The sequence below is a fragment of the Aedes albopictus genome, chromosome 1 (genome assembly GCF_035046485.1).
Source record: "Aedes albopictus strain Foshan chromosome 1, AalbF5, whole genome shotgun sequence".
NCBI classification, from domain to species: domain Eukaryota; kingdom Metazoa; phylum Arthropoda; class Insecta; order Diptera; family Culicidae; genus Aedes; species Aedes albopictus.
The window spans coordinates 49,259,761-49,274,976 of NC_085136.1; the positions used below are offsets into that span (position 1 = coordinate 49,259,761).

General features: G+C 40.3%; 1 protein-coding gene across 3 annotated transcripts in view; it reads left to right on the forward strand.

Annotated features, from left to right (window-relative positions):
- LOC109416129 (PDZ domain-containing protein 7) overlaps positions 1-15,216 on the forward strand; it is a 589,320-nt gene that overhangs the window by 170,590 nt on the left and 403,514 nt on the right. The window lies entirely within an intron of this gene.

The following is a 15,216-nucleotide window of genomic DNA, read 5'->3' on the forward strand; positions in this document are numbered from 1 at the left end:
TATTACCTCATGGGATTCTCTGGAAATACCTTTAAGGATTCCTCCAGAAATTTGTCGTGGGATTCCTTCAGGGGGTTTATCTTGAAATTCCTCAAGGAATTCCTCCAGTGATTCGTCCAGGGTGTTGTCCTAGAATTACTTCTTAAATTCCTCTAGAGCTGGGATAATTCTAGAAATTCCTCCTGTCGTTCCTCCAGAGATTTTTTCAAGGGTTCCTCGAAGTGTTTCTCTTGGAATTCCTCTTGAAATTTCTACATAGAATCCATGAACTCTTATGGCATTACCACTATAAATTCTGTTTGGGTTTTCTCTAATAATCCTGCTGTACTTTATTATTGGATTTAGTATTCATGATGAGAATTCTCTTGAGACTATTTTTGGAACTACTGAACGGATTGCTCCAAGACTGCTACTAGGATTACTGTAGACATTTCTGGTAGAAATCATTCAAGATTTCATTCGCTTTCCCATACAACATGGGTAGAGAGCCTTCTAGGAATTTCTGAAAGACTCTGAAGAGCAATAACTGGAATTATTCCTGCTGGAAATGCTTGAGAAATCTTAACAAGAATCCCAGAAAAAAAATCTAGTATGAATTCCTGAAGGAATCCGAGCAGTAATTAATGGATGTCTTTTAAGAGGAATTGGGAGACAAACCAACCAAGGGCTGAAAGTTCTTATAATAAAGACAAATAAATTAATCAATATCAGGAATTCCCAGAAAATTACTTGAAGAAATCTCTGAAGGAATCATTGTACAAATTCCTGGAAGAACTTTAAGAGGACTCCCTTGAGGAGTCCCAGCAGGAATTTTCGGAGGATCCCCATCTGGCATTCCTAGAGGAATTCCAAGAGGAATTCCCAGAGGAATAGATGGAGAAATCATTTGAAAATTCCCCTTGGAATTCTTTTAGGTTTAACTGGAAATGTCTGCTGGGATTCCTCTATGGATCAAACATTCCTTCAGAAATTGCTCAGATGATTCCTTTAGGAATTTCTTCCAGAATTTCTCCAAGAATTCCTCATTTTCAGAAATTCCTGCTATGATTCCTTCAGGAACTCTTACAACGATTTCTCCAAGCGTTCTTGCTGAGATTTCTAAAGCACATCCAGATTGCACTGGATCACATCAAGACTAATGGGGAAATCCCAGCATGATTTTCTAGAGGTAATCCCAGCAGAATTCTTAGATATTTAAATTCCAAAAGAGACATGAACCACATGAGGAATTCCAGGAGGAGACCCACCAGGAATTTGTGGAGAAATTTGTGGAGCCTTTTTGAAAAATCACTGTAGAAAACACAGAAAAACTTCTGCAAGAATCTCAGTGGGCTTTCCTAGAGGATTTTTCAGATGAATTCCTGAAGGAACTATTGGAGACATCCAGGGACAAATTCCAAGAGGAAATCTTGGAAGAAATCATGGAAATATCTTAAAAATCCTCTTGGAATTCCTCCTAAAACGCCGAAAAGAATTTCACTACAAATTCTAGCTGAGATTGCTCGATAAGTTTCTCCGAGTATTCCTATACAAAGCCTACCCTAGACCTGTGCGCCGACTATATTTTGCTCGGCGGCGGCGTGAGGGCCATTTTTGGCCGGCGGCGGCGGCGTCATCGGCGTCACGCCGGTGGCAGCTTTCGGCGGCGGCGGCGGCGGCGTGAATCGGCGTGACCAAAATTTGACCATAATTTCAACATTGGCAAAGCAAAAAAGTTGTCATTACGCTCTATAATTTGCAGTCTGAGCTTTTTCAAGACCATTGAAGACATAGTTTATCATTAGAATGAATATCTTTTTTTATTTCTGTTCGGCTCCGCACTGCCACCAGTGATTAGGCTTTGTTTTTACTTATTCGTTTATTTGGAAAACTCGGGCGTCACATATGGGCATAACAGAGCCGAAATGATTTATACATTTTTGTTTACGTTGTTTACATTTTTGAAATTTTTAATAGCGTTAATACTATATTTGTTTGGGGAGCAGACAAATATTTATAATGTGAAAGGAATATTGAGGCATTACCCGTATCCTCAGTGTAATGCATGTTACATTACTCCATTGCAAACGAAGGGCAATAAAATATTGATTTTACTACAGTTTTTTGTTTTGTTTTCTCACAACCTTCAGAAGCTATCAAACTTGATAATTAGGTAACACTATTTTCACTAAGGAATCCCCGAATATTTTCAGGGAGGCATGAAAGAAACTCCTGAATGAATCCATGAAGAAAATTGTGGACGTATCTCTGCAGGAAGTACTGTATGGAACCCTTAGGAAACTTCTGCAGGTGTCTCTGGCGGTTCAAGAATCTTTTTCAAAGATCCCTGCAGAAAATTCTGAAGAAATCCCTGATTGAAGTTTTTGAGGAATTTCAGAAGAAAATCCAGGATGAATCTTCGAAAGAAATTCCAGGAGGATTCCTCAAATGAATTCAAGCAAGAATCCCAAGGGAATTACAGCTGGGGTTTACAAAGGAATTCCAGGAGAAATCCCCGACGGAATGCCAGCGGGAATTTCTAAAGATATTCCAGAAGGAATCCCCAAAGAATTTCTAGGAAGAATCGACAACAACTATCAAGAAGGAATCTCTGAAGGAATTCTAGGAGATATTCCTGAGAGAATACTAGGAGGAATTTTCGTAAGAATTCTATGAGAAATCCCATATATATTCCAGCAGGAAACTCCGAAGTAATTGTAGGAAGAATCCCCAGAGAAATTCTAAGAGGAACCCCAGGTGAAATTCTGTGAGAGATCCCCGTAGGAACTTTAGGAGGAATCTCCGAAGAAATTTTAGGAAAAATGCTCGAGGTTTCATTAAAGGAATCCCAAGAGGGAATCCCGAAGGAAATTCAGAAGGAATCCCCGACGAAATATCAGGAGAAATCTCCGAAGAAATTTTAGGAAAAATGCTCGAAGGAAGAACCCCTCAAGAGAAACTCCCGAAAAGCAATAAGAGGAATCCCCGGAATTACTCTAGCAGGAATCCTCGAAGAAATTCCAAGAGAAATCCCCGATAAAATTATAGAAGAAATCTCCGAAGGAATTCCAGGAGGAAATCCTGCAGGAATTCAAGGAGGAATTTCCGGAGAATTTCGAAGAGAAATCACCAATGGAATTTTATGAGGAAATCCCGGTAATCCCCGACAAAATAACAGGAGGAATCTCCGATTGAAATTTAGAAGGAATCTTCGAAAGAAGTCTAGAAAGAATCCTCGAAGAAATTACAGGAGAAATCCCAGAGGGGCCCCTCCGAAGGAATTGCGGGAGGAATCTCCGAAGGAATCACAAGCGGATTCCTCAAAAAGGAAACCCCGATGGAATTCTGAGAGAAATCCCCATAGAAAGTCCAGGAGGAATATCCAAAGAAATTCAAGATGAAGGAACTCTAGGAAGAATCTTCGAATATCAGGAGAAATTTCCGAAGGAATTCTAGGAGAAATCACCGAAAACATTCAAGAAGAATATCCAGAAGGAATTCCAGGAGTAATCCTGGAGTAATTCCATGAGGTATTTTTGAAGGAATTTCATGAAGAAAATCCAAAGAAGATCTAAGAGGAATAGCCAAAAGAATCCCAGGAGGAAACCCCGAAGAAGAGGAATCCACGACGGAATATCAAGAGGAATCCTAGAAAAAATCCCAGGAGGATTTAATAAAGGGATTCCAGGAGGAATCCCCAAAGAAATTCCAGATTTTTTTTAAAGAAATTCGAAAATAAATCATCAAAGTGTTTCTAAAAGGGACCAACGAAAAATATCCAGTAGAATTTCTTATAGGAATTCCTTGTGAAACCCCTGAAATAATTCTAGGAGGGTTTCCCGCAGAAATTCCAAGAGCAAAATCCGAAATAATTGTGCTGGGTGAGTACGACTGGAATATATTGATTCCGGAATGCTGGCTTTCTCAGTCTTGGGTAAATCAAAACGGCAAGTTTTGCTTTTCCCAAGACTGAGAAAGCCAGCAATCCGGAATCCGAAATAATTCTAGGAGGAATCCTCGAAGAAATTCGAAGAGTAATTCCCGTAGAAATTTCAGGAGGAATTCCCGACGAAATATTAGGAGGAATCGCTGAAGAAATTTCAAGATGAATTTTCGAAGAAAGTTCAGGAGCAATTCTCGAAGAAGTCTAGCAGGAATACCCGACGGAATTTCTGGAAAATTCCTTAAGGAATTCCATGAGAAATCCCCGAAACACTTACAGGAGAAATACCTGCAGGAATCCCAGAGGGGACCCCTGAAGGAATTCTGGGAGTAGTCTCCGAAAGATTTCCAAGCGGAATACTCGAAGTATTTTCAAGAGGAATCCACAGGGGAAGTCCAAGAAAAATCTCCGAAGGAATTTTAGGAGGAATTCCCGAAAGAATTTAGAGAGAAACCCCCCAACGAATTCCAGGAGGAATCCCCGAAGGAATTCTAGGAGAAATCTATGAAGCACTTCCAGAAGGAAACCCCAAAGGAATTCCAGAAGCAAGCTTGCTATTTGATGAAAACATTCGCGAAATGATGCGATTTGCTTTCGACAACGAATACGTTTTCACCCATCCTCGCTTTATTCAATCAACCTCCCATACGAGTAGCACACGAACGGACTCAACACTAATCAGCATAGTTGACTCTTCCTTTTCACCGTTGAGCCGTTGCGTTCTAGCCAAGCATCTCTTTTCATCGCTTTCGATGCTTTTCGACAGCTTATCGCGAAGCATCGTTGGCAGGAAGCTTTATTAGTATGGTATCGGTACATGCAAATGTTGCTTCTGTGTGCGTGTCGAGCGTTCATGCCGTAGCTTCGCAAACCAACCTATTCGGTATGGTTCGGCTGTTCGGGCGAGCGTGTGACGGCCCAGTCAGATGTGTGCAAAATCGTTTGTGATTTACATCATGTTCGTTTTGCCACCTCTTTGCTGCTGGTCATCGCTGATCAGTGCACAGTTCATTCGCACGCGATAAATATACAGTTGATGAGTTGTGATGAGCACTAGTGAGGTGATCATTTGCATCATTGTCAGAAGGAAAGAATTCCATGAGGAATCTCTGAAGCAAATCCAACAGGAATCTCTGAAGGATTTCTAGGAGAAATCATCAAAGAAATTCCAGGAGGAAACCCCGAAGAAATCCACGTTAAAATATCATGAGAAAGCCCCGAAATAATATCAGGAGGAATTCATGAAGGATGTTAAGGAGGAATACCCGAAGGAATTCCCAAAGAAATTCCAGGAGACATTCCAGAATGAATTCTAGGAAGAATCCCCGAAGAGAATCCAAGAGGAATCCCTAAATGAATTGCAGGAGAAATCCCTGGAGGAATTCCATGAGGAATCTAGGTGGAGTTTCTGAAAAATTCTAAGAGGAATCACCAAAGAAATTCGACGGAGTATTAGTAGGAATGCGCGAAACAATTTCAGGAATCGGAATCCTAGGAATTCAGGAGGAAGTCTAGGAGGAAGCCTCGAAAGAAAATCTATTAAGAATCTCCGGAGAAATTCCTGAAAGAATTCCAGGATAAAGCCAGGAGGAATCCACGAAGGAAGTCCAGGGGAACCTCTGAAAAAAGTCTAGGAAGAATCCCCAAAGAAATTACAGGAGAAATCCCTGCAGGGATTCTAGGGGAATGCTCAATTGATTGATTGATTTGTCTTTATTATAGAGACTTTCAGCCCTTGGCTGATTCGTCTCTTGTGAATGCTTGAAGGAATTCTGGTAGGAAGGATTTGCAGGAGGTAAAGAATTCCTGGTATAACTCCAGAAGGAAATTCTTGAGGAATTATTGGAGAAACTCTATGAAAGATCCCCCAAGAATATCCTGAAGATATGCCTGATTATAATCCTTGGGGAATACTTGAAGAAGCTCCTACAAGAAACCCTGAAGCAACTCCTGTAGGACTTCTTGAATGAGCTTCTGGAGAAATCTTTGATGTAACTCCTGGAGGCATCCGTGAGTCTTCCTGGAAAAATCTCAATCTCAATCTACAATCTGAAAGAACCCCAGAAGAGATCTCTGGAAGAACTTCTGGAAGAATTTCCGAACTTCTCGAGCAATCTCCTAAAAATATTCTGAAGGAATCTTGGAAAGAACTCTTATATAGGAATCCTTCCATAAACTCCTGGGGTAAACCCTGAATTCTCCTGGAGGTATCCTTGGATCTTCGTATAAATTTCTTTGAAGAACTCCTGTAGAGGTTTCTAAAGGAACTTCTGTAGGAATTCTTAAAAAAAATTCTGGAGGAATCTCTGAAGAAACATCTGCAAGAATTCCTGAAACTCCTGGAAGAATCTCTGATGGAATTCCTGGAAAGATCTCCTGTAGGAATTGTTAAAGGTACTGCAGAAGGAATCTCTGCAGGAGCTCTGCAGGAACTAATTTCTAAAGACCTCCTGCAGGAATTCCTGAAGAAACTACTCACGGGACTTTTGATAATTCTTCAGGTGGCATTTATGAATCCTCCTGCAAGAATCTTTAAAGGGACTTCTGGAAGGATACCTGAACGAACTCCCGATAATATAGCTTAGGGAACTTCTGAAGGTATTCCCAATGAACACGTGGAGGCATCTCTGAATCCTCCTGGAGCTATTAGGGAAATCCCTGAACGAACTCCTGGAGAGATCACTGAAGGAACTTCTGGAGCAATTCTTGAAAAAAAGTCCTGAAAGAATCTCTGAAAAATTTTCTTGAGGCATCCCCAAGGTATTGGAATACCCAAGAGAAATCCCCGAAGGAATTTCTAGAGGGATTCTTGAACAAATTCCAAAAATTTCTGAAAGATCTCCTGGAATCTCTAAGAAATCTCCTAGACTAGTTCTTAAAGAAATTCCTATAGGAATTCCTTCTGAAGGAATCCATGAAGGAACTTTCATACTAATCTCTGAAGGACCTCCTCTGAGAATCTTTAAAGGATATTCTGGATGAATATTTGATGTATCTCTAGCAAGCATCCCTGAATTCTCCTGAAAGAATTTTTGAAGGTATCCGAGATCTTCTAAAAAAAATCATCCTGGAGGCATCCCTGAAGAATTTTCTGGAGGAATACCAGGTGGATCTCTTGGAGGCATCACTGAATCTATCTGGAAGGATCTCTGAAGAAACTTCTGGAGAGATGTGAATGTGTGTTCTACGAGTTGAGAAATCAATTTTTGTAATCAAACTCTTGTGATAGTGATCGTGAGATTTTTTTTATCTCAACTTTATGTAAACTTAATTTTGTTTGTGCACTGATCATCGGCGCGAAAAATGTAAATCAGCGGCGTGACAAACAGCGGCGTATGGCGCGCCGCCGATACCTTGGTCGGCGTCGGCGTGGGACAAAAAGTGTCGGCGGCGGCGGCGTGGCGCGGCGGCGCACAGGTCTAGCCTACCCGTGATTTCTCTACGGATTACTTAAGAAACTCTAATTGTGATTCCTCCAAAAGTTTCTCTTAGAATTTCTTCAAAAATTCCTACTAAGATTTCTTCAGAAATGCTCCAACAATTTCCGCTAAGATTTCTTCAATAATGGCTCTTAGGAGTCCTCCAAGTACTTTCTCAGCAAGAATGGCCTGATGAACCCCAGCAAGACTTCCTGGTGGATTGCACCAGAAACTTATCCCATCAAGAACTCCTAAAGGAATCTCAAGTGGATTTATAGCAAAAAATACTTGCCAAATTCCCAGAAGGAAACACAGCAAGATATTTTGCAGAAGCCTTAGCTGTAATTGCATGAGGGGTTCAAAAAATAATTTCTGAAGGAGTCCTAGAATCACTCCAGGAGTTTTTTTTCTTTCCAAAATTCCTCTCGTCATTTGTAATCGTTTCCTCAAAATTGAATAGAAATTTTACCAAATATATGGTAACAAATTCAGGACCTGTTAACCCGCTAAAGCCCAAGGTGTGTCATAAAATAAAATTTTCTAATAAATTTGTTAATATAATATCATTTCACGCAAACATTGGAAGTCCATGGTGGTATTATCGTTACATTCTGACCCGTAGGGGAGACTGGGGAGACTTGATCCCTTTTTCTTAATTTACCTGAAACTTTAAGAATAAACACAAAACTAGATCCGATTTCCGTACAAAATGGCAGGTAAACATGTATTGCAAGTTAATACATAGAAAAAGGCCTTTAAATTATTGTTAAAGTTTTCAAAACTGTGTTTTTATGGAGGCATGTCTTATAATGTATTTTTCAAAAATGGGTGACACTTGATTCCCCTTTCAGCACATGGTTTATTTAAAGGGAAAATCATTCCAGAGTCTTCCTATTCATTTTCTTTTCGAGTTTTCTTGTATTTTCGATGAATATGGAGTGTTTGAAATTGTAAGATTTCCTTGAATTTTTAAGGATATGCCGTATTTTCAAAATGGGGAGACTTGATCCCCCTTTTTTTGGTTTGTACTAAAGTACTAATTATCTGACACATTTTATCGTTGAGTAGACTAGAATTCCAAGTAAATAGAGGCTTCCGAATGGAATTTTATTTTTCACATGTATAATGTGTGTGTAATCCTCGGGGGATCAAGTCTCCCCATGTCACTGTTGTGTATACTAAGCTGAATTAATTAAAATATGTGAACAACAGTCTTATTTGGATAAATAAGTTTAAAAGTATTTTATTTAAACTATGTGCTGTGAAATTTTGACACGATTTGGTTCAATTTTCACAAAGTTATTGAGATTTTTCGGAATCGCCTTAAAGATTTCTGAAGGACTGAAAACAAACCATCAGCCGTTAAAAAATAATGCAATATACAATCGAAATCACTTGTAGGCAAAACATAGTCGTTTGTCCAGGAGTAGTTTTGGAAAAATTATGCTAGAAGAAAAATGTTTTTGATTCCGAGAAAATATGGGGGGAACAAGTCTCCCCAGGGATCAAGTCTCCTCAGTCTCCCCTATTGATAGAAAACAACTCTAAGTAGGATGTAGCGATGAAATTACATTGTAGCTTACTACAGGCATGTCTATACATTTCAAAAATTTCTCTCATTTAATCTTATATATTTCAAACTTTTTTATTTAGTTAGACCATACTGAGACCGTATGGTTTCGATTCTTGGTCAGTCTAGGATCTTTTCGCAAGGAAAGTCTACAAATAACGTTGTTTTTTATCTTTATTTCACATTTTTCTGCCCCATACGTGGGGCAAAAAAAAAAATGAAAAATGATAAGTTTTTAAAACCTAAATTTTCATGCATTTGGAACGGGGACTCCTCAAAAAATGCAGTAGGCAAAACAAAGTTTGCCGAGGACAGCTAGTAGACTATAAAAACGTTCTTAGAACCATCAAACTTCAATAAAAGGTATAAGGTTTTAAGACGGTTTTCAAAACCTCTACAAGACTAAATGGTCATCAAAATGTTACCTGGGCGGGAAGAATGCCGGAAGAAACCGTGGATTCTGAACGAATCCCTGAAGGAATCCCTAAAATAATCTTTCCTATTCTCCCAAAGGCTAAAGGCATAAAACCTCCTCTTGTTTTCACTAACATATTTACAATTCATATGCACTTCCAATGAGAAGGACTCTTTTAAGGAAGTGCGGTTTGCTACAGTAAACTATATAAGCCTTGGAACTCTATACTAATATTAACTTCTAAGAGCACTTTGACTATTCTTTGACTGTTCTCTAAGAAAACCTCGGAATAGACTCTGAAAGAACCTTTTTTTTTTGTTTTCATCTAACGTGTATTTTAACTAAAGCTTAAATAAAGGAAACCCAGGAATAATCAAGAGATTTATTTCTGAAGGAATCCTTGAAGGGATTTGGGAGAAATTCCAAAAGCAATCTCAAAATAAATCTGAAATATCTGAAATAATGCCGAAAGGAGTCTTTTAAGGAATCAATGAAAAAATGTATAAATGAATCTCAAGAGAAATCTCTGAAAAAAACCTGGTACAATCATTAAAGAAATCCTAGAAAGAGTCCCTGAGGGAAGCCGGGAGAAATCCTCAAAGGAATCCTAGCAGAAAATCCAGGAAGAATCTAGGAGGAATCCCAGAAGAAATCCTTAAAAGAATGTCGGACGAAATTATTGAAGGATTTCCGGGAATAATTCCTGATGTAATGCCGGAATCACGGGACAATTCCGGGGAGGAATTCCGGGAGAAATTCCTAATGAAATCCTGGGAAGAAACAATTGAGAAATCCCGGAAGGAGACCCTTGTGAAAATCAAGAGGAAAACACTGCAGCAATCCCGGGGAAAACGCCGGAAGAAATCCGTAAAAGAATCCCTGGAGACATCAATAGAGAAATCTCTGGAGAAATCCCTGTTGAAATCGCAGAAACCAATCTAGGAGGAAATGTCAACAAGAATCCCGGGAAAAGTTCTTGATAAATCTTGTAAAGCATGCCCAAAGGAAACCCATGACAATCGAGGCATAAAACCCTCGAACAAAGGAATCTTGGAAGGAAGCCCAGAAGAAATCCCTGAAAGTATCCTGGGCGAAAACCCAGGAAGAACCCTGGAGGAGTAATCCCTGGAAGCGAGAAAGAAGTCCCTAAAGAAATACCGGGAGGAACCAATCAAACAATCTCGAGAGGAATCCCTGAAGCAATCCCGAAAAAATCCACAAAGGAATACCAGCTGGAATCAGTGAGAGTACCCCGGAAGTATTACGGAATTTATGACAGAATCCTGGAGGGATCCCTCAAAGAATTCTAGAATAAATCATTAAAGAAAACTCGGACAGGAAACCCGAGAGAAATTCTGGAGAGAATCCCGGAAAGGAATTCCGGGAGAAATTACTGGAGCAATCCTGGGAAATTCCTGGAAGAATCCTTAGAAGAATACTTGAAGGTATACCAGGAAGAGTCCTGAGTCGAATACCGGGAGAAATTCTGGGATGGATCTCTCCAGGATTCTCTTGAGGAATTACAAGACGAAACCTGGTAGGAGCCCTAAGAGGAATTGCTAAATATTTTCATAGATAAATCCCTGTGGAAGGTCTTGTTTGTAGACCAAGATATCCGTGATATAAATTACATCCGTGCCATCTAGGGCGAGATCGCGCAACCTGGACGAAACACTTACTACACAATTGAAGTTGGACTCATAACTCGTGAACATTTGTAATTTTTAAATCAACGTTTGCGGCACCTACTGAGCCAATATTAACTGTGTACCGTGTACGAAGGATGGATTTTCTGAACAACTTTTCCGAAGACGGAATATACTAGATCCATTTTTTATGCCAATAATTAAAAAATGCCTAAAAGGAGGACATTTTGTGCATTAATTAAGTCAGGAATTCAACAAATTTTACTCCTGGACACTTGAGATGGGACGAAGGAGGTTTCCAGAAAGCTCCCAGAGAGCCCAGATAAAAGGGGTTCCAAAGGGGCTGCAGCGTCGTATCAGGGGATTTCAGGAGCCTTTTAGGAGCGTTCCGTCAGGTTTCGTTGGTGTTTCAACAAGGATACGGGATTTTCAGATGATCTAAAGATATTATATGGAGCTTTTTATACATAGCAAAAGATTCATATTTCTCACAATGTTAAAGTTCGATTTTTTGTTAAAATTAAAACACTATTATTAAAAAATGTTGAAGCACAGTCGTCAGATTTTGGTCGTGCATATAACTTTATTTCTTTCGTTTTATATAGTTATATTTTGTTAACTAGCGTAATACGCTACGTGATGGGTGCATATTACACCACCATCCCCTCAGGAGACGAAGAATTCCCACTTTGTTCGTAAAAGACGAATCACGAGCGTGAAGGGACCAATGACATACCGTGCACTGAGCGCGGGTGTTTGCATCCATCGCCGCCGTCATCGCAGTCGGCGAGGACGCCAATGCAACGTGGAACTCCCGTGAGTATGCGGGTGCATGGGTGTGTGCACAGCAGCGTGCGCTTGCTGCGATTTCCATGTCCCTAGCTGCATGTCACACAAAAGTTATATAATTGTTTTCGGTGGCTTCCTGCCTTCCCGGGCACACTTGAGCCCGTGCCACGGCCGCTTTGATCGCCGTTTTTGTTGGCTGACAGTGCTGATGCTGCTGCGGCCTAAACTTCAACAGGATACTTGAGAGCTGCTTGGCTGCATTGTTGACTTTGGATAGCTCCTTTTGTGTGTAGGTATGGGCTCGTGGAAGTTTGCTGGGAACTCAAAGGCCAACTGAAGTGGCAAGTGTATTGACGGTGGGAAAACGGTATAAACGAAAGAGACAGCGTGAAGATTGTAACCGGATTTTGAAGTGATAAGAGCCGGGAAATGAATTCTCGGGGTGGTGGTTATAATGGGACTTCTCAAGGCAAATTAATGGGATGCTTTTTAAGAGGTTATATAATTTTCGCTTTGATGACCGCAAAGCCATTGCACACGGACATTCAGCGAAATTCAATCAAACCTGATTGTCATTTTATGTTCAGATTTATGATAAGTCAGTATTCAGTCATGCAGTATGAATGGAACATCAAAGGAGACGCATGATTGTTTACTAGTTTTCGAACGCAACCGACTACTTCGATGATGAACGCAATCCAGTTCCCTGTCCTCATTCAAATTAAAGCTTCATTCCGAGGAAGCAATTATCTATTCGCTGTTCACCTATTCGAACAGCAATAAACGACACCCCTAAGCCCCCCAACATACCAGGAAAGAAAATATACGGCAATTTAAGCGAATTTCAACGCAAAATCCCCCAACACACCGTGTGCGATTCCCCTCGGGAGAGGGAGCATAATGAAGCGAACGCACCCATTAACCATCGGCGGATTATGTGGAAACGCCAATAAATTATTCCCACCTTTGCTTCCGAGGAACCGATATAAAGGTGCCTGGTTCCTAGTCGAGATGAGCGGGAATTTGTTTGCATTTTGCACCGATCGTTAAATAGCGAGGCGGCGCCGTACGGTGTGGACTTACATTCATACTACATCCATTGCGTGTTGTTGTTGTGTATAGCTTTAAATTCGGTGTCACCTTGCTCGCTCGGGCGTTGATTGATGATCGATCCGGCTGTTTTTTCGGTGGCAGCGCCGCGTGTGAGCTAAACATTTCGAGTAAAGTACGTGCGCATCACGCTAAATCATTATCTATCTCGTCAGCCAAGTAAAAGTCCATCACTAGGATGAGCGTTAGCATTGGTGAAGGTACACATAATCGTACCCAGACAGCCAATTTGCACGTATAATGAAGTTTATGTTCATTTTATACATACTTTTATGCGGTAAAGTTACATCGCATTAGATGCAGTAAGAGTGCCTTATGCGTACAAAAGTAGAGGCGCTATACGTGCATTGATGGAAAAATATTAACGCTATATGACTTGAAGCGATATCTCATGCGATGCACGGTGTGCACTATGGTCGGCTGTTTGGGTCCGTATGAAGTTGATCATCAATATTAACTTCTTTTCCCGATCAGCCTAGATAGCTGTGTAGTGTCGGTAGCGGTTGTCTCAGTTGGCTAAGAATAACACTACGGACCACCTGTTCCGGGGGTAAAAGTCCACTAAACAGGGAACCCCAATCCAAGGTGTCAGGCGACCGGTGCTGATGGATGAATGGTTGAGGGGGTTCAAAATATGCTCGATCTTTAACGGAGCCCGTAACGTAGGTAGATCGCCTTTATGTGTTGCGTTACGGTTCAAGATCTACCAAACCGAACCCTAGTGACATCCGGTTTGTCAAGTTGGGGTAATGTGTTTTGGTAATAAGGATTCATGATACAAAGTCCTTGTTACTGATGACAGTTTCTAAAAATGCATTTATTCTGCCTTGTTGATAGTTAAAGAATCGGGCTTTGCCCACCCGAGACTACACTTGATGTTAGGAAAACAAAGCTTTACGTATCTAACTGCTCACTAACCTATCAAGGACTGTTAAGTTCTGGTACTTCAAGGACTCACGTGCATTCTTTTTGCAGAACACATTCTCTAATTTGACAGAGTTTTGCAACTAGCCTAAAGTCCCGGGTTTTCTTTGTTGTCCTGGGACTAAACTAGAAGCAAGACATGGATGGGGCTAGAGTTCCGATGCATGGGTATATATCAGTACCACCGTTTTGTTTTTCTCAGAATTCAAATAGATTGGGTTTGATTAGGGGCGCTCTTTCACTGGGATTTAAATCTCTATGATAACGGGACCTTTTTATCGCAATCTATTTCTTGCACCTCTGGGATAACAAAACAGGAACTGTACAGAAATCGATGCTTTATTGCCTCTCAATGACAATGGAGTAGTACGACATGCACTAAATACTAAGGATACGGGTAATGCCACAAAAGATCTAAATACTGGTCGCAGTGGCTCACCCGAACAGAAAAAAAAAATGGCGACGTAATCTATCATCTTATACGACTTAATAATATTCAAAAAAAAAAACAATTCTTGTCACCTCAGTATCGAACTAATAGCTTTTGGACTATCGAGCCACATTCACACTTAACACCAAACACTACTTATGTAACACACTGCCTAATTGCCATGACATTCTAACTCACCTCAGTATTTGTTGGAATGCAATTGGTTGCTCTGCGTTGTACGTGTTCGGCAGGCTATCTGGAGCTCAAAAAGATGAATCGTGATTTGCCGCACAGTTATCACTACCCCTCTCTTGATAGGAAAACCCATTGTTGATTATCAGGTCAACAAAACAAAAATGATGACTTTGTAACTTATTTTGTCACCATAATGATGATTGCTCACTTTCTTATAGCTTTTTGGTACACCAAGAGCACCTCTTTCTTTGTTATCACATATTACATGACAATATGCCAACGTTAACGATACTAGCTTATGCGAGTTTGTGCGCACATTTTAGAGTGTTTATTTTTACTTTTATGCGATTCAGTTTGTACACCAATGCGAGATAAACTGACATAATAAGAAAAGTACCAAGCGAAGTCGTAAGACCATCGCAGTACGCAACTATGCGAATTCGATTGACACTTTGCGAGTTCGCTCGATCGCTTTTGCAAATGAGCAAAGTTTATCGCAATAAAACATCAGAATATCGTCTACTACGATGTAGTCATACATGATACAAGTTAATTTGCACTCTTAAATGATTTAACCAAATACATTGCAATAAGATAAAAAAACATCATAAGCGATGAAAATTATCCCTCAGTCGTACATATATACGATAGTGACTTGAAATAATACTTTATACGATGTTCAGCGTGCATCGTTATGCGATTCCTGGTTGTCTGGGATAGTTTCAACTCCGTGATTGACCAGAGCGAGCGGAATTACACAGAGAATCAATAGAAGGGGCTTGTAATAGGTCCATCA